General features: G+C 42.7%; 1 protein-coding gene across 8 annotated transcripts in view; it reads left to right on the top strand.

Annotated features, from left to right (window-relative positions):
• The window catches only part of LOC120573137 (serine/threonine-protein phosphatase 2B catalytic subunit alpha isoform), a 68,513-nt gene that overhangs the window by 714 nt on the left and 47,791 nt on the right, over window positions 1–20,008 (top strand). The window lies entirely within an intron of this gene.

Here is a 20,008-nt window from a genome sequence, read left to right as displayed (position 1 = left end):
AGGGCGGTTTTCCTTCATTTTGCATGCATCACCAATCATAGTTTTACCAAGGCTTCTTTTCTTTTTCTTTTTTTCCCATTGCATAATACTGCTTGATGTGTATGTTTTGTAATCTCTCATTTGAGTGTGTTCATCGTGTGCCTTTTAGTGTTCATGCCATATGGGGTGGTTCTTCCTGCCTTCTGTGTTTACAGGTCTGACATTCCACCTTTGCAGTCTACCATAAGAATGCCATAAAGATCATATCAAGTCGACCTACCCCAGTTTGAACAGGGAATAGGAGCAATGTAGCCTACCCAGTTTCATGTTTGACTTTTAATGTTGACTCAACGGCAGCACTCCACTTAGGTTGCAGTATTATAGCCAGTTTCTGTTAGAATATGATCCCTTTATGGTATTCTAAGTGAAATGTCCCATGTTGGAAGACAAACCCAAAGCCTTTCCTCAGAAGTGAGATGACAGAATGTGTTTATTTGTGCTGGTTGGTTGTGATCCAGCACTAGCACAACCATTATCCTCTCCAGCTCCAGTACATCACACCGGGCATGTGCAGCGATCACATTGTGCGCAATCACAGGAGGGAACCGTTGAGTAATTTTATTCAGGAATTTCCCCAGTGTGGGATTAATAACGTCTATCTTATCTATCTTATCTCAGTTGCAAGGGTTCAACCGGTTGAAATGATTAGATCAGTGAATGACCAGTGACCATTAAACATTAAGATTTTGTTGCGAGAGGAGGAAAGGCAATGCTACAGTGTTCAAAAGACCATGACTAGAATCATTGACTATATTAAAGGCAAGCCCGAGCTCAGGCTCGCCAAGCTCTATCGCAAATCTGCTTGATTGCTTTCTCAGGCTTAGCTTGTGCCATTTGGAACGTGGAAGAAGAAAAAAAGTTTAACAAAATGATAACTGCAACAAAGTCTTTCATGTAGCAAGTCAAGAGCTAACCAGTTTTATGGCTACATTTTGCTCAGAAAATGGGGTTCAGTGTTAAAAGAGAGTCACACAGTATGTCTTGGGTGCTTTTGTGATGAATATTTCAAGAGATCATCCCCCTACAGTCTCCACCAACTTGAAGGGCAATGAAAAATAGATATGTCAAGTATGGGTTTGAAAGAGATTTAACATTATCACAGGGAGACTTGGCCGGTCTCGTTTAAAAACGGATCTGAAGCGATAGGCTACTTTTGGCCTTTGTCACGCTGTGGGGATGCCATCGCATTGCATCGTAGTGCTCTGCGTCAGTGAAGCTCTGCTATGGGCTTAATCAGGTTAAAATGTATTGATTAGTCATTACAGAGACTGTCAGGGAATCTGAGAGCCCAGCTTCTACTAGGGCTCACTCTTGAACCTGATGTCAAGATCAGCAAAATAATTCAACTCATTATTCATTCAAGTTTGGTGAAGTCAGTGTTTTGGTAATGCATCAGTATTATGACAACACAGACGCTGGCTGTGTACAAAGCACCTCTCCGAAATAACTGCAGGCTATAGGTGTGAAGTCATTTGTTTTCAGGTGCAGAGTTTGCCCTGCTACAAGGTGTCAGTCCAACTTATCGTAAGTGCTTTGCATCCACCTGTTTTCAAAATGCATTTCCATAATGCTCCTGAAAGCCAATGGTACCGCATAGTAATTACTCATAAGAGTTTAATCAGCTGAGGCAGGTGAAGTTGCACAATGATAATCATGTACATTTTGTGCCAGACAGAAAGAAACGGATATATATGAGCCACTTTCAGCCTTTAACTATTCCATTGAATGAGCTCTGTCCCTTTTCTACGTGAGTGAGTTGTTTGGTATTGCTGTTGTGTAGAGTTCCTGCTCGCTGGTTGAGTTTTGCAGCTGTTTTAAGTTTACCTTAAGCAACATTTGAGTAAGTAATTATGTTGTGACTCAAGTCACAATCCTGATTATTTAGTCATATTTATAGTCGTGATTTTGTTACTAGTTATTAGCCATAGGGCATCAACTATCGGCTATTTTCGTGATTAATAAACCTGTCGATTAGTCTCTTGTCCATGAAATGTCAGAAAATACTAAAAGAAAATGAGGGAAAAAAATACTAATTTTCCACAACCCAAATTTACATACTGAAGTAGCTTGCTGTGTCCAGCCAACAGTCTAAAACCCAAAGATGTTTACCTTATCATCATATAGAATTTGGATGAAAATGAAAATATTCACATAAGGCAACCTGAAACCAGTGAATTCTCTGCACTTTTGCTTTAAAAAAAATCAAGCAATTTCTTAAACTCAAATGAGCAATTATTGTGCATCATTCATTGAACTTGTATCTCAAATCAACATCAGTTGCAGCTACTACAGTTTTTTGAATATATCATTATTGCCAACTATTCCTACTATTGAATGTGGAAACAAAATATTGCTCTACAGTTGTATACTGAATGATAGTTTGCACAAGAGCTACCCTCAGTTAGATATAAAATAAATAAATAAATAAAGAGTTAGTAATATGGTCGTCATGGTGCAATCATGACAACCACCACGCTCCAAAGCAAAAGGAGCTCAGTAATGGTGTTTTTCCGTCACCAGCTAAGAAGCAGGGCCTCCGAGCCCCCGATGGTGGGTCCTTCTCTGTGAGTGGGGATGGATAACATCTGACATTTGACTTTTGAGGAGAGGCCCCCATGCTCAGACATGCGTGGGCTGGAGAGGTGGTGGTGGTGACAGCGGCGCAATGCCAGCCACTGATCCCCGCTGGATAGCCGAGTCATTTATAGAACAGAACATTAAGTAATGCCACATACTTGATCCTTGCCTTACATGTGATCACCTGCATACGATTCTGCTTCTTGTTCATAATCTGGCATGTGTGCAATCATAGTGTTTCTTACAAACGCAGTGTAAATACAGAGCTATGAAATGACTATTTGTCACGAATTTCCCTCGGGGTGTTGTCATTCTCTGTGATGTTTTTTTCATTAGCATGCAAAAACATCATCATTAGCGTTTTTTGCAATAAGATTTAGATTATAAAGTATATAAAGTTAAGCGATTTTATAATAACTGCTGCGGCTGTGATTTGAATCCTGCTCTGTCAGTAATTTGTAAAGTTAAAAGTTTCCGTAGAAATAGCCTGCCATGTTTTTGAGAAGTCAGACGTTCATTGGTGTTACTAATCCTGGGTGACTCAAATTGTCAGTAACTACATCCTTATGTGTTTTTCCACAAAATGTATACTTTTGCAAGACCATCCATTTTAATAAAGAGTGAAACATGATGTTCGTGTGCGGCTCTGTGGGACGGAGACAAAGCACAGTGACACTAGATGACCTCAGACTGTCTCTTTATGCAGCTGGCTTGCCAATATTCTTGGGTGGTTGCAAATAATGTGACTGGCTGCTCAAAAAAAAAGTGTTTATTGTGAGGACACAAAGCTACTGATCATTGAAGTGCAACTCTGTTAAGTTGCTTTTCCTCTAATGGATTTGAATTGATCTCCTCTCTGAGAGTTGTCTAAGAATCATAAGCTCATTCATTAATTGTAGATGCTTTAGCATTGACTTACTTCTAGAAAGTGTGAAAGGAAAAAAGAGGCACAATCAAGCCAAAAAATAATGAGGGTAATTATAAATATCAATATTCCAATTATTAATCCATCTTTGGGAACAGAATTTTTTTTTTATTTGACCAGAACGTAATACTAGAGCTGATACGACTGAAATCGACAGAAAATGTATTTGCAACAGTTTTGATAATTGATTACCGTCAGTCACTCAGGACTGTGGGTTTGGACAAAACAAGCAATTTAAAGATGTCTGATTGGGCTTTAGGAAATTGTGATGGGCGTTTTCTGAAAATTTTATAAACGGAGCTTCTTAATTATAAAAAAAAAAAATCAATCTCCAGATTAATTGATAATACAAGTAATCATAAATTGCCGCACTCAAAAATATAAATACTGCTAATAAATATTATTATGCTTCCACAGCAGCAGCTAAATGGATTTAGCTGTCTATCCATGCAGGTGAAAGCGTGTTTAAGAGGCAGAGCCTGTGATTGGTCAGACAGTTGACCTGGGAACAGTTCTGCTGCACCAGGGTGCTTAATTAGCAAACTGTCAATACCATACCCAATCAAGTTAAATTTATTTGCAGGAAGAAAAATTATGATCACAATTATTATTAATTGTGCAGCATAGTTTGCTGTTTGGTCTAGCTTTCAGCTGCTGGCCTCAATTTATTTCCAGTGTTTTCTTTCCAGGCTGCAACCTTGCCATGAACAATGAGCGTGCAAGATTTAGGTTGGTTGTGTTGCTCTGTGGGTGTTTTTTTCTGAATTAAAAAAAACCAAACAAGTTAGTGTCATAAGTCTTCAGGGACTGCTGTCATGTCTCCTTTGCATGTGAAGAAGCCTGGGTGCTGGTGGTTGGGGGGACCGGCCTCGTCCTCCTCCTCAGCATCTTTTGACAGCAGTCCACTCAACCAGCTCGACCTGGAAATGTTGCCTACAGCAGAAACTGTAAGTTACGTTAAGATAACCAAACAAGCGATCGAGTCGTGTACAGGAGCTGCTTGCCTAGATTGCTGTGACGCAAGAGACTCTTTCGGAGATTTTTGACAATAATGTATTGCATCATGGCATGGCACTATAGGGAAGACCTGAACTACCTTTGTTGTGATGTGATGCTCAGATACACAGTCCGTGGTATTCTGAACCTGAGTAAGTGCACCTTTACCGCTCATTAGATTAAAGAGGAATTAGGCTCTGTTGTGGATTTAGGGCACAGCAAAGCGGCGGATTTGGACAGATTAAGCTCCATATAGGGGGATAAAGGCGGCTCTGCTCAGAGGTTGTAATCTGACTCCATGCATTAGCTGCTGCGCTTGCTAATTCATGTGAACAAATGGATGTTGGGTCTTGATAAAGCAATATGTGGAGAAAAACTGTTTACCTACCATGGCATTTTTAAGTTGTTGCTAAGCCTGTGAGTACAGTTCAGGGATTTTTGCCAGCCTTTAAACTCACACTGTTGATACTTTTGGACCAGTACAGTTAGTTCATCAGCAGTTCTGTAGCTTCTGTGTCAAGGGATGGAGTTTTAATACAGCTTTGTACTATTGTGTCATAGGTACCTTACATGTGCCACATTTTTCTCTTCAACCAGAGGACCAAATTGAAAAATACCGCTCCTGATTGCCTGTACCCACAGTGGCATCCGTGGGCCACGGATCATAAAGTTGCGCTATCGTATGTGGTCAAAATCAGCCTTCGTATAAACAAACCTTTCGCATTTCCCATTTCACGGCTGGCATACACCAACACATGGTCCGTTTGTCAGCTACAGTGGCTAACAAAAGCGTTTTTGGAACAGGGACAAGAGTTGTGTGTCATTAGATGCCGCTCTGGAGCCGGTCACAGCACAGTCACAAATCAATCAATACAGTGTCTACAACACGTGTAACTACATGTTGGACACCCAGTGAGTGTGGGGGAGGAACGGCTAACCCAGTGAACTGGGAGCAACTCGGTTGCTGGGTTACATTAGAGGCCAGTAGAGTAGTAAATCACCTCAAGTCCCAAGAAATGGGATTTTGAGGGTTGAGTATACACACTCCATGTATAAATGAATGCCCATGAGCTACATCATGGGTCACTTTTTGTTCATTTAGGAAGTGGGTTTTCTTCAAAATTCAAATATAGAAAACCATCTGTCACGGGATTGTTGCCAAATGCTGTTAAGCTAAAACTGAGAGCAAATGCTTTGTCAAGGGCTGTGAATCATTGGCTTAACAGAGACTCAATTCAATTACCAACTCAGTGGATGATGATTTGGGTCAGGAGCGATTTGTGATTTATTTATTTTTGCATAATTTGATTCATTATTTTGCATGGTGAATCGGAAAAAGACAGCAGAATTATATTGAAAACATTATTCGGCAAGGGGAATAAATAAATGTGTTTAAATAGTTAGTTGGCATTTACAAAGCACTGAACATTTCAGCTGAGCTTTTCCCTTGGTAATAGTACCACTAATAGTAGGGCTGGTCGGAATACCATTTTTTGAGCTTCGAAGCTTCGGTAGTAATGAGCATCGAATATTCGAAGCTTCGGAGAGAGGGGGCTGAACATATTATCTCTAATAAAGGCAGGAATCTCTATGTGTCTGTCTGTTTGTTTGCATTTTGATTATTTTGAGAACCTTTCATCCAAACGACTTCACAAGGGAGTGCAGTGTCGTATTTGGTGCAATATAGATAGACAGGCCAGACGCGTTCAGAATTAATAAACTTTTAACCTCTCAAGGATCACCGTCCCGTCAACAGGACACTTTGTGACTGGGGCGTCGCTGTAATCTTGATAAAACTTCCACTCATAAGCGTTTTTATTACTTTAAAGCATTAAATCTTTAAAATATACAGCCATGTACACAATTGTTACAAAGTAACAGAAAATAAAACAATTCGGCCGTAATCTGCGCAGCTGAGAGTGCATGCATACCTGTTTTCGTTGTCCTTTCAGCAACAAACTGGTATTTTGACCAAAACTTGATTTTCATAAATCCCCAAGAGTCCAAGGAAATGTAATATCCAAGCTTTATATTCCAAAACGATCTCTTCGCCTCACAATGTTGAAGTTTCTGGCCGAATCACAACGGAAAAACGCAAAACAGTTTTCCATTTCCGCACTTGTTATCGTCGCTAGCTTCTCTGCCCAGCTTGCTAAATGCTCGAAGTGGGCGTCATCGTGTACCGACAGTATCTTCTTCTTCTTCTTCTTCTTCTTCTTCTTTGTAGTTTATTGGCGGTTGGCAAACCAACTTAAATGTGCATTACTGCCACCAACTGGACTGTAGTGTGAACGAAAGATAAATGCAGAAAATAAATAAACCAAAATAATAAAAAAAAACGAAAATTCGAATGTCAAATTTTCAAATCGAATACCAACCCACCGAACGAATATTCGAGTCCAGCCCTAACTAATAGTAGTTGTGACAGTACCAATTTCACCTTAGTAGAGGGGGAGGGAGCAGGTTGGGGAGTGAAAGCCAATGAATGTGGCTGAGGGGGTGCTGTGGATGACCAAGTGGTTATGAAGGCAGACTACTACTGCTCCAGCATCAGAAGTTAGCCAGTGGAAATACTGTGCCATCTTTACAGAAAAAGATGCATAGATTTTTAGCAGTCTGGGAGCATTTCATTAGCTTTGCAAAGTTGACCTGTCCCATTCATTTCAGGGACAGGAAAGGCTGGGGATCTCTAATTTTAGGCATCTTTCGGTAGTTTTGTTCATCTGCAGTGCTTGTCTGTCATTATTAATATTAATTATGGTGATGTATTGACACCCAGGATGAAGTTGACCCAACGAGACAGTAAGATTCTTTAGCAGATTGATGCATCATTTAAAATCAATGCATCGGTGTAATGAACGAATCCTTAAAGTACACCTATAGCTTTACCATTGGCAAAAGAATTGCAGTCCGTTTACATTTTGAATTGCCTGAACATTTATTTAACCCCAGCCCACAGGTATGCACACACACAGCCACCTCAAACCGCATGCTAAATGTAAAACTCTTTTAGCGGAACTGAATAATGTTTTGTGCTGTAGAGTAAAACAGCAATTTTTTTACATCAAGGACAAAACTTCCTCAGTTTGGGCGTCTGTTTTCCTGCTATACTAGACTTACTACCCTATTAGAAGGAGGAGGAGGTTCCTTGTAGTGCAAACATACCCGTATGCAAAATGGGAGACTTGTCTTTGTGGGTTGGGACAAGCCCCTGCATGCTGCTGTGTGACATATGCAAACATAGACACACTCCTGTGTTGTGCCAGGCGATGGTTTGTATTTAAATATGGGTAAAATGAGTAAAGCCATATGCGGGCTGCCTGTAAATGGTAGATTAGTAAGCAGAGAAAAGTCACCGCAGCGGGAGGGATGTTGTAACTGTTGTGTGAGCTCATTGACTCAGTGCATGTATAGGTGGGGAATCGCATAGGGGTGCGCAATATCTCATGGCAACGGTCGAGTCGAGATTGCCTCTTCTCTGCTATCATGTAGGCAGGTGGGTGCTTGCCCACACACACACACACATTCACACACACACACACACACACACACACACACATTCACATTGAATCGGATGCAAATGCAACCTGATGAATATGCAGATTTCTTTCATTTTCAGTATGTGGGCATGTGTGTGTGGGAGCACACAAGAAACACAGGCAATATACAACCTGAACATTTTATCGGGCACTATGGGTGGACAAGGAAAGTCAAACCTTAGCTATGAGGGAGTTTGTTATGATGACCTTACTGTGTCTTTTTGGGGAATGACAGCCAGTGAGGCCTAATTTTCTCATGTCAGCCCAATGTTGTCTAATCATTACTCTCAATTTTTTTCTTTTTTTTTGGGTGTGTGAGCAGAACAGTTATATTCAAGTTGTAGCGCTTCGGTCCACTGCAGTTTTATTTTGGCAGGGGTTCGGTTTGACCAATCACTGAAGCGCCGACGCAGAGAACGGCATCCGCCAACATGGCATCAGCGCTGTGCATTCAGACGATGTGCCCAGTGGTTTCTGGCCAGCGACGGGCTTCAGGCCGTGAAATGCAGTATGACATTTTTCAGGGCATTTTCAGCGCTGGCAGCTTTTCACTATAAAACAGGAGACCTTTTTGAAGTGAAGTATGTGTGGGACTTCTAGTGAATGTCGTGTGTACCAGCTTGCCGGTTGTTTGCGGCACCATGAAAGAAGGCAGCGGAGGGTTAACTCCACTTCCTCACCTTTTTATTTACCACTTCATCATTTCAGATGCGGCTCGAGAAATTGATCTTATTATCAGACATGGAGAGAGATCATGTTGTATGCACGGTTCCTTTTTAATTATCAGACCAATCAATACTTTTAATCAAGTGTTAATGGAATACTTAATTAAATCCCCGAGTAACCGTGGGGGCAAGAATAAGAGACATTTAACCACTGGCTGTCTTGTATGATGTGATTTAGTATTTTTAGGGCATTTAAGAAAAGAAATGTATTCTGGCTCTCAACTGTGCAAAGCACAGGCTATTCTCAGGTTCTGGGTGGAGCCTTTTTTAACCGTTTTTAGTTCTCAGCTCCATTAAGCAAATTAGCTTAATTGAGGAAAGCCCTTAATTACATTTGGGTAAATAAGCGCATTATATGTAACGTTGTTTTTCCGTTGTTAATTCACTGTTGATCCTGCTCTGTTAAAAGACAGCCCGGGTGTATTTTTCCTTTCTTTCAGGTGTTGTTAACTAACTAGCTAAAGTACCCAGTGTGTGGACGAGAAAGAAACTCCAGCTATACAAATACAGCTGGAGGGGAGTCAAGGCCCCAAGGTTTATTTACACTCATTCACACGCGTTAATTATAGACCACCTGGCTGAAAATGAACCCTTTTATTCCACGTGGTGGTGAATTGGGTTGGTGTCTGCTTGAGACACTACTTACTGGTGTTGGCTAACATGTTTCTCATCCATATATTTATTTCCAGACTTTTAGTCAATCAGGACCTCATTTAAAAAATTGTACTTGCAAGTCTGGATTATTATTTTTTATTTTTTTTTCGTAAGGAAATGTTGCATGAATTTACAATCAAGCCTTTTTTGAGTGGGCTAAAACCTTAGCTTATGGATCTCTCAAAATGTGTCATGACAAAACCAGGCAAGCAGGGGTTAAGTTTGCCCCAGAGCTGATGATGGCAGGCCTCAGTCACTCCTGCCGGAGAGGAGAGGGGAGGAGAGGGGAGTAGAGTAGAGGAGAGTAGAGGAGAGTAGAGGAGAGTAGAGGAGAGTAGAGGAGAGTAGAGGAGAGTAGAGGAGAGTAGAGTAGAGGAGAGGAGAGGAGAGGACCATTGCCTGGGCCCTCTCACTCAAAACACACACTGCAGAGGCTGGCCAGATTCGTGACTAAAGTGTGTGTGTGTGTGTGTGTGTGTGTGTGTGTGTGTGTGTGTGTGTGTGTGTGTGTGTGTGTGTGTGTGTGTGTGTGTGTGTGTGTGTGTGTGTGTGTGTGTGTGTGTGTGTGTGTGTGTGTGTGTGTGTGTGTGTGTGTGTGTTTGTGTGTTGAAACAGGCCCTAAGGATCAACTCAAAAAGGACCACCAGGTGACATTTCATTCCTGGCAATAGGCCCTGAGCAATACATTTTCTCTGGGAACGGTCTGCTAGTGTTTGCAAGTTAAATTTATCTTGGTTAAAAGATTTAATTGTCAATAGAGGTAATAGAGGGTAGTCCCCGATAGACTGTAGTTTGCCAACACGAGGTCGGTCACAGACAGTCACAATCCCCTGCAAGTAAAGCCTAGTCGGAGTTGGCCTCCACAGTTGCCAGGCCAAGGGGAGCGCGATGATAGTGCAAACTGATATCTCATCAGTCTGAGCTCACAGTGTGCCTCTGTTAGCCATATTGTAGAGAGGTTAGTGTGTCCCAGGGCTCTGATTGATTTTGTGCCTGTCCAAACCGCACCGGGGAGCCTTAACTTACAATGATCAATCATTTGAGCGTTAATGCCGTCCAGCTCCCAATCGGACCATTAGGAGGAGAGGGAGGGCTCGTGGACTCCTATTGTATCTTTTTGCTGTCAAGTGGGCCTGCCACTTATGAGCGGTTGCATTTTGCTTCATTAATTGCATGCAGAGAGATCCTGTTTCTTAGTAGACAGTGGTTGAGTGATGCACTAGTTCATTGTTGTGCATGTTCATACATGCATCCGTGTAGTTTCATATGTGTGGTGATGACTCTAAAGAATGTGTCAAACTCAATGAAGTAGTAGGAGCCTCCCATTCCACTCATTTAACACACACACACACACACACACACCGGACATGACCACTAATGAGCTGTAATGTTTTTTGGCATATCATGCAAGCCTTTAATAGTGGCCCAGCCCCCACAGAAACTGGCAAGGTTGAGAAGTGACACACAAGCTTACTGGTTCACTGTTACCGCTGTGAACACAAGTATGGGTATGTCCATGACACACTGTCTCAAGAAGACTAAAGACTACAATGTCTTTGACAGCTTTTCTACCGGGGCTCGACAGTTAGGCTACTTACTAGTCGACACTGTCTTTTTTTTCTGTCAAAACTTTGAGACCCACTGTACGAGGCTGATTTATTTTATTTTTTATTTTTCACTGGATCAACTATTTTCTATCTCTGTCATGTATTCCAGTCAGCCTCCAACAACATATTTCTTGACTTTGTCCTCTGTGTAGTTTTAGCTTCGGTTCTGCCATCCCTGCTCTCAACCATGACTGCAATGCATCCTCTAGGCAACTGTCTGCCATTCATTCAGCATTTCTTTTCATTCCTTTTTGCACACTCGCTTGCTAATGCTGCTGCTAAACTTTGTCAGACCCATGTTGTAAGACCAAAACACCCATAATGCTTCGGGCCCATCTCCCTGTACAGAACGTAATCCGATCCCCCTGGAGGAATGTGGCAAGCCTCAGGGACGCCAAATCGAGGTACAAATCTGCCAGTCAGCCGGCAGATAGTGTATCTCCGAGTGATTTTAAGCCAGCACTTCGCAGCTATTGGCAAGAATCAAATCAATTTAGCATTCCACCTCTACCAGACCAAATTCATTTTTTTTTTTCTCCAAACACTTGACAGTAACGTTGGCAGGCAGTAGTTGTAAGCTGTGTTAAACATTTGTTGAGTCCTGTCTGTTTTGTAGACTGCCGTTAAGAGGGCAGGGACTTCTTTTCAGCCTAACAGATGGTGTGTATATAGTACAGAGCTACGCACTTTCACAGTATTAGGCTGCCGCCCTGCATGGGATGTCTTTATAAAGCCTATTTGCTTTTGATGAAAGCAAATCTAGTGTGTTTTAGAACCAGAAAACTGCCAGGATATATGGCAGCATATGCTTTTGTGCCTCCGTTTGCATTTGGTGAAGGAATATTTTATTATTATTATTATTATTATTATTATTATTAACGTAAAATACAGTTGTTGAATACAACTTGTCCTGCATGTTCAGTCTTTTAATATACGTGTAATGGTCATGTAATAGTAATAAATGAGAGACACCAACTGAGGCTAAGGGTAGCTCTGCAGAGGATCATACCAAGTGGGAATGTCTTTAAAAGTTCAGAAGTAAAGCCATTGAAAAAAGCTGAGCTACTGTATCTGGTCTGTAAATGTAAAAAGATATGCATGAACAGCAAAGGCCTTTGACCACAGCAGAGGAGAGTCTGGGAGTCTCCCTTCAGGCAGTCAAGCTGTCAAGTGTTCCTTTCTGAGTCCTGAATTTACTCACTGACATGATCCTCAACGACACATGACCTTTGTGGCAGGCCTTTTTGGCCCAGAGGGATCAGGGCCACGACCTAGGCGGTCCTCTACAGCTTGACCCACACTACCCAGCACTACCCTGGCCCTTACTTACATCTCTTATCTTTGATCGGATGTTGACTGCAGAGATGGCTTTCGAAAGTGATGCTTTAACTGCCTTTAATCTCACGTCCGCTAGTAAAGCCTGCACAGATGGTGCCTTCAACATAATACTCCAGGAGTGAATTTTGAAAGTGCTTTCTCTGCAGTATGGAGGTCAGGCTGGCGGCAGGGAAGGATGATTTACGTTACAGTCACTTTTAGCCCAGAAGGGTTGCATAATAGCAGCTACTTCAGGGGTTCCGTCACAGCGTCTCCTGATATATAGAGGTGTGTGTGTGTGTGTGTGTGTGTGTGTGTGTGTGTGTGTGTGTGTTGTGTGTGTGTGTGTGTGTGTGTGTGTGTGTGTGTGTGTGTGTTGTGTGTGTGTGTCTTGCTGACTCAGAATTCCTTTGTTCATTAGAGAAGTAATTCCTCCGTTGCCCTCCCTCCCTCCTAGCCCAGCCCAGTGTCATTTTCTTGCTTTTCATTCTTGGCAGTCAGGTGCCCCTGCTGGCAGGAGAACCCACCACACCCGCACAGTCATGGCCTAGAGGTGGGCGTAGGCAAGAGGGGGAAAGGAAGCAATGGCAAAGGAAAGGGGACTCTTAGGGGCCTTGTTGTCTTGGCAAGAGGTGGGAGGAGGTGGCTGGCTGCGCCATCCCATTGCCTTACCACCTGTCCCTCAGAAAAACCACAGTCAGGCTGCCAAAAATTTAAACTCAACCATGGATCTCTTGGACACAAACATTTGATGCCAGAAAGATGCTTGTTACAATATTAGATATGTCTTATTTATACTTCAATGCTAATCCCTCAGTACAGTTTCAACTGAGCTATTTTAGCTTTATTTATTTGATTTGTGCTTGCCATTTCTGACCCTCCCTTGTCCTTTTGACACAGCATTGAGGAATGCCCCTTCACATATGTGATGGGGCTATTCTAGTATGGTTGGGAGGGTTTGCCCCAGTTTACAGATCATTGTGATAGTGGCAGAGAGGTATTCACAAGTCTAGCAGGTAACCTCCCCAGCTGAGAGGAGTGAGGGAGGGGGGTTAATTAATAATGAGGAATGTTATCTACAGTTCAGGCAGTGTTTTTTTTTGAGTCGGCCTCAAGTCTTGTATGCTCCGTTTACCAAGTGTGGGTGAAAATATAGACTGGCCTCAACCCCTCTGTATGCGTCTAGTAATTGCATTCTAGAAATGCCAACATCTCGGCTGCCAACGAGCCCTCCTTGGGAGGTGCGATCACGCCTGTTGAGGCATATTATCTCAGAGGCAAGCTGTGAATGACTACAGAAAACACTGAAGTCAGTTGGAGTTTCTGCAACGTAACAAAATGTTCCTATTGATGTGCATATGCATGTTGACTGTAGCAGGCAGTGAAATTGATAAAAACATTCAGTAGCAACGTTTAACAACAAATCCCAGGCAAATGTTGCTGCAAAGCTGTCCAGTTTAATTGTGGTAGCATACTGCAATATATTTGTACTTTGCTGTAATGGTATCATTATAGTATTGAGTTTCACATGTTAAACTTAGTAGTGAAGCTTTTGAATTCAAATCTTTGGTTTTGTGACAACTGCAACCCTAGCTGAACTGCACACAGCGGATCTGTATCGTGTCCAGCCACCCGTCTGTATGTCACTACACACTCATAGAACAAGCCACCAACAAGAACGCTTTGTAAAGTGGCTGTCTGCGCTCTGGCGAAGCTCTCTAGGGTTAGTGGGGACATATGTTCTCGATAGACCTGTTTCGTCAGTCCTTCCCAATACAAGCGCCAGTTGACAGCATGATGGAGAGTGGTGAAGGACTCACACAAAGGTGGTTCTGTGCACGAGTAGGGACAGGATTTTGTCCAGACTGGAATTCAAATGCGCCTCCCAATCCTTTCTTAGCTGCCTGACCTTTCTGTTTACCATCTGAAGAAAAGGTTGAAATTGTAGCCTTGAAGCCCTGCAGAAAGATGCCATCATTGAGGCCAAGACCAGACACGTGATAGCATAGACCTTATGGGGTAGCCGGATTTACTTTAATTTGATTGATTGATGATTGATGACAATTTAGAGTTGTGATCAGTTGTCAAATTTGAGAACCCTGAATTTTTGACTCTCACTTTGTGCAGTTCCACAAAAAAAGAATTAAGCCAACAGCCAGTTGACCCAGTGAGCATACGTTCTGCACATTGCTTTGCTTTGCATCAGTGTTAGCTCATGGTCTTGGTTGCAATCTCAGATTCACTTGTCCAAACAGCAACAGTCCTATAGCTTTCTCTCTTATTGTCTGTAGACTGCCAATAATGGTCAGAAAATGTTAACAGCAGCTGACTGCCTTAAAATGACAAGTCGAGGAATTAGCATGTTGAATTTGTGGTGTGTTTGTCATGATAGCAGTCTTTTAGGTGTAGTACATAACACTGGGGAAAATGCAGATAAGTGTGGCTAGGAAGCTGTCTGGCTGTAATGTGCTACTGGTTCCATTTGTGGGAATAGCTTGCATACACCCAAGCATGCACCCATAGCACCCCGTCTTCCAGATCCTTTCAGCCTCCTCCATTGTTCCGTCTCTGCTATGCTCCAAAGCTGATTACAACGCCTTCTCTAATGAAAGCTAATCCTGTGTCACGGCATTGTGGAGTAGGAGGAGGGGGGCAGGCCTCAGCGTGGCAAAGCTAGCAGGGAATATCTTCTTCAGGGCCTGTCAGAGTGGCTTTCAGAGGAAATGCCAGAGAGTGTTAACGTCTCCGCAAACCTGGAAAGCTGCAGTGTTTATACATTGAGATTGAGCATTTTTTTGCTGGCCTGTTGGCCTCTAACACCTTTTTACACAGTACTGCCCAAACTTTAAATGGCCTGCATAATTCACTTTAACTATGTTAAGTCCAGCCATTCATCATAGCTTCTTAGTACAGTAGTTGGAACTGACATGTCTAAATTACTTCTCTTCAGCTCTGTCTGACCTGTGTTGTGCCTTTACCTGTACTGAAATCTGAACCCTTTCTTTCAAACACTTTCTATGTACTTGGTCTAATTACACAGAAATATTTACACATCGGCACAGTTTCGGTGATTCAAGGTGAAAAATTTATTTAGCCTAGGATAAGGCTTCACACTAGTCAGGAAAGCCAGCACTGCAATCATACCAATCGCACTTCTTGCTATAGATTGCTTGCACTTTTGTTTCCATGAAGTAAAAAGGAAATCCCATCCTATTTACAATCATTTGAATTTGCCAAAGTCTTTATATATTTGTATGTATTAGTGTAGTTTGTCTTCTAGAGATGTTTTTGAATTTTATTTTGATGTATGTGGCAACATGTATAGAAATTGCGGTGGTGTAGACATTATAATGGTAAAAACTCTGTCACAATTCTCTTGACCGTGTGTGAATGCATTTTTATTTCATTGACTGATCCTTTCACTCTCCCTGACTCATGCACCTCCCCCACTTCAGCTCCAAATCACCAAAGTCATTTGCCAGCCGTGATCCAGGGCCCTGCCGGCCTCTCGCTGTGTCATTGATCGGCTGCTACACTGATGGCTCGCCACACACCCCACCACCCCCAGAAAACTAGTGTAGGAACGTCCCTTTAAAAAAATGCCCATCCACCCCCTGCCAGATCATCCGCCGCCCACTCCCATCTATCCATCCTTACATACATACCCGTACATTTATCCATCCCTCCATTCACCCACGCCAGCCTCCCACGCTTCAGCCCTAACCTCACTAATTAATCAGGGACTTACTGTAGTCAGAGTGCTGTCTGTGCAGCGGTGCATTTTGATCACCTGCTGCTGCTAACGCTTTCTACATCTCTCATGTAAAATCTGTTGAGCCAGCAGCAGCATTAAGGTTTGCTTGTCACTCACTCTCAAATTGCTGTTGCCCGGGTCTCTAAAAACTCTGCCATGGGCTATTGTCTGTCAGTGTTTGATGGTCTTTGATAACCCTGACAGCCATGGCAGGATGGATGCAGGTCTTGGGTGTATTGTTGGCTTTTTTAGCTTTCGACCTGTCTATCTTAATAACGAGGATCCCGTCATTGATGGGAACCTCTGTGGAGACCGCCACATAGTTTCAGATGCACCATCACACTTCTTATGTTTGTGTTCCTCACATTCTGCTATACAACAGTGGAATATGTAGGATAAGGCTTCTGCTCCGATTTCCAGCCTTGGATCGCGACGGCGCAGGTTCTAACATGCTGCCGGCGACTCATTTTTAAGCCAATAGTTTGATGGATGAAAGATTCAAACTGAGACTCTTCAGTGCTGTTTCCCTGGCAACCCTTTTTACTCACTTGTATCTAATATCTCTCCTGTTTGTTTATGCGATGTAAAACCTTATACCGCTGCAGCAGATGATGATGCTCAGCAACTCCAGTCCACTGGTAGCATTTAATGAAAGTTATGGTCATTACAGCTACAATTAGCTATGACATTGACCACAGACTATTGATTATATTGAAAATGTGCAGTATACACACTTTTAAAGCTTGCTATGTGTTCCGTACATACCAGTACAAACAAATATTTCTTGTCTTTCTTAAATGTGAAGTAGTTTAGGGTAATGTAGGTTGAAAGATATTAAATATCCAAGTTGCAGCAAGTATCAGGGGTGAAATTTAGATAATTTGCATACACGTATAAATATAAGCACACATATAGGTATAAGTAGCCTCAAATTGAGAATTTGCGAACATGAATTTACAGAACAGAAACTTATTCCACAAAATAAAAAGTGGGGTGACAAAGATAAAAGCGTTGTGTCAATACCTGAAATAGAGCGACCCTTTTTCTCTTCTTTTTTTGCAAAATCTGAATTAAACTATTAAACCCAATTGGCTATTTAAATTTTTCAATGCATTACACAGCAGCGTCGGTGCTCCATGTAACCAAAGCTGAGCAGCAAACAGTGCAAGGAGGAATGCTAATACACCATCCAATGTATAAACCCCATTTCCAATGACGTTGGGACGTTGTGTAAAACGTAAATAAAGAATGCAATGATTTGCAAATCCTTCTCAACCTATAATCAATTGAATACACTACAAAGACAAGATATTTAATGTTCAAACTGTAACTTTATTGTTTTGTTTTTTTTGCAAATATTAACTCATTTTGAATTTGATGCCTGCAACATGTTCCAAAAAGCTGGGACAGGGGCAACTAAAGATTATGAAAATTGAGGAATGCTCAAAAAACACCTGATTGGAAGATTTCACAGGTGAACAGGTTAATTGGAAACAGATGAGTGTCATGTTTGGGTATAAAAGGAGCATTCCTAAAAGGCTCAAGGATGTGGCGGGGTTCACCACTTTGTGAACAACTGCGTGAGCAAATAGTCCACAGTTTAAGAACGTTTCTCAGCGTTTCATCATCTACAGTCCATAATATCAAAAGATTCAGAGAATTTGGAGAAATCGCTGCACGTAAACCAACATTGAATGCCCGTGACCTTCGATCCCTCAGGCGGCACTGCATTAAAAACTGACATCATTATGTAAAGGATATTACCATGTGGGCTCAGGAACACTGGGCGGAAAACTATTGTCAGTTAACACAGTTCGTCGCTACTACAAGTGCAAGTTAAAACTCTACCATGCAAAGCGAAAGCCTTATATCAACAACACCCAGAAACGGCACCGGCTTCTCTGGGCCCGAGCTCATCTGAGATGGACTGACGCAAAGTGGAAAAGTGTGCTGTGGTCTGACCAGTCCACGTTTCAAATTGTTTTTGGAAATCCTGGACATCATGTCCTCTGGGCCAAAGAGGAAAAGGACCATCCAGATTGTTATCAGCGCAGAGTTCAAAAGGAAGCATCTGTGATGGTATGGGGGTGTGTTAAGGCCGTTTTATGCTTCCTCGTCAAATCGACAGCATACCCCCGCAGACCCCTCTGCGTCTACGCCAGACCCTACGCCGTAGTCAGATGTGCACCTCTTGAAAAATGTAACTACACGTCGCAGCGACCACGTTCCTCGGCAGTGGGTGGGTAGCGTTAGCCTGGCTCCGCCCTTCTACGTACTTACGCTCAATTTTAATTTTTTGGGTTTTCTGCTTCAAAATCTTTTGCGGTCCAATCAGCGAATGGAGGGAGTGGCTGAGAACGATGACGTTGAGAGGACGTGCGCTAGAAAGATGCGAGCGAAGCCATTCGGTCCGTTGTGGCAACGCTGCCAAATATCCAGAAGTTAAAGCTCGAGCAAGAACAATCTTTGCTGAGTTTTGTTGGTGGCCATGATGTTGTGGCCCTCCTCCCCACGGGGTTCAGGAAACGTTTGACTTTCCAGCTCGCTCTGTTAGTGGTGAAGGAGTTGGCTAAGGCTATCGCTAGCTGTGCTAATGCTAATAGCCTTGACGGTCTCCCCTCTTGTTGCACATGTGCATGGCATACGTCACGACCAAACATTAGCTATTGGTTATGGCAGATCCAGAGTGGCTCTGGGCAGATCCAATAGTTTTAAACTTCAACAGAGTACTCGCCTTTAAGGAAGTTAACACTTTTCAATGGAGAGAGGCCAGACCCTCTGTACAAATGAAATGTACCAGAGTCTGGTAGGACCAGGCTAGGGTAGCGTTGCATTTCCCCGACTCATTTCCTGGTTCTCCTTCTCCATAAACAACATGATATCGAGGAGAGAGTTAACTTTTCCTGCTTCAGATTTCCCACCATGGTCAGAAAGCACAGGGGAGACACTTTGTTTCTCTCACTATGACTCTAGAGTCACTACTCGCTCCGATGCTAATCGCCATCACTCTCTCACTTCTCCCTCGCTCTATCACCAACACCCCAGACACACACACACACAACCACACACACGTGCCAGCTCGACACACACACCAGCGCACAAGTATACACATCAGGCCACTTGCGTAGACTACAGTGAAAGCTCTGCGTGGAGCCTCCGCAGAACCATAAAACAGGCTAGTGTCCATGGCATGGGTAATTCGCACCATCTGTGAAGGCACCATTAATGCTGAAAGCAGTGTTTCCTCTATGTTGATTTTGTAGTGGCATCAGAAATAGGGCTGTACAAAAAAAATGTAGTCGCAGTTGCCTTTTAAGTTATCCTGCCGACATAATGCGCCTCCCCGTTGGCTGCCGCTCACATTGCAATTTAACAACAAGTAGAACTATTGAGAGGTTATTGGACACGCCCAGTTGTTGTTCGGACAGACCTGCCCCCACTGCTAAAAAAAATCCTAAAGGAAACACTGCCGAAAGGTACATGCAGGTTTTGTCGCAACATATGCAGTCATCCAAGCAACGTCTTTTTCAGAGACGTCCTTGCTTATTTCAGCAAGACAATGCTAAGCCACGTTCTGCACATGAACAACAGCGTGGCTTCGTAGTAAAAGAGTGCGGGTACTAGACTGGCCTGCCTGCAGTCCAGACCTGTCTCCCATTGAAAACGTGTGGCGCATTATGAAGCGCAAAATTTGACAACGGACTGTTGAGCAACTGAAGTCGTACATCAAGCAAGAATGGGAAAGAATTCCACCTACAAAGCTTCAAGAATTAGTGTCTTCAGTTCCCAAACGCTTATTGAGTGTTGTTAAAAGGAAAGGTGATGTAACACAGTGGTAAACATGCCCCTGTCAGAGCTTTTTTGGAACGTGTTGC

Source organism: Perca fluviatilis, chromosome 14 (assembly GCF_010015445.1).
Source record: "Perca fluviatilis chromosome 14, GENO_Pfluv_1.0, whole genome shotgun sequence".
NCBI classification, from domain to species: Eukaryota; Metazoa; Chordata; class Actinopteri; order Perciformes; family Percidae; genus Perca; species Perca fluviatilis.
Note: the sequence above shows the minus strand (reverse complement) of the source record. Positions and strands in the feature narration are given on the sequence as shown.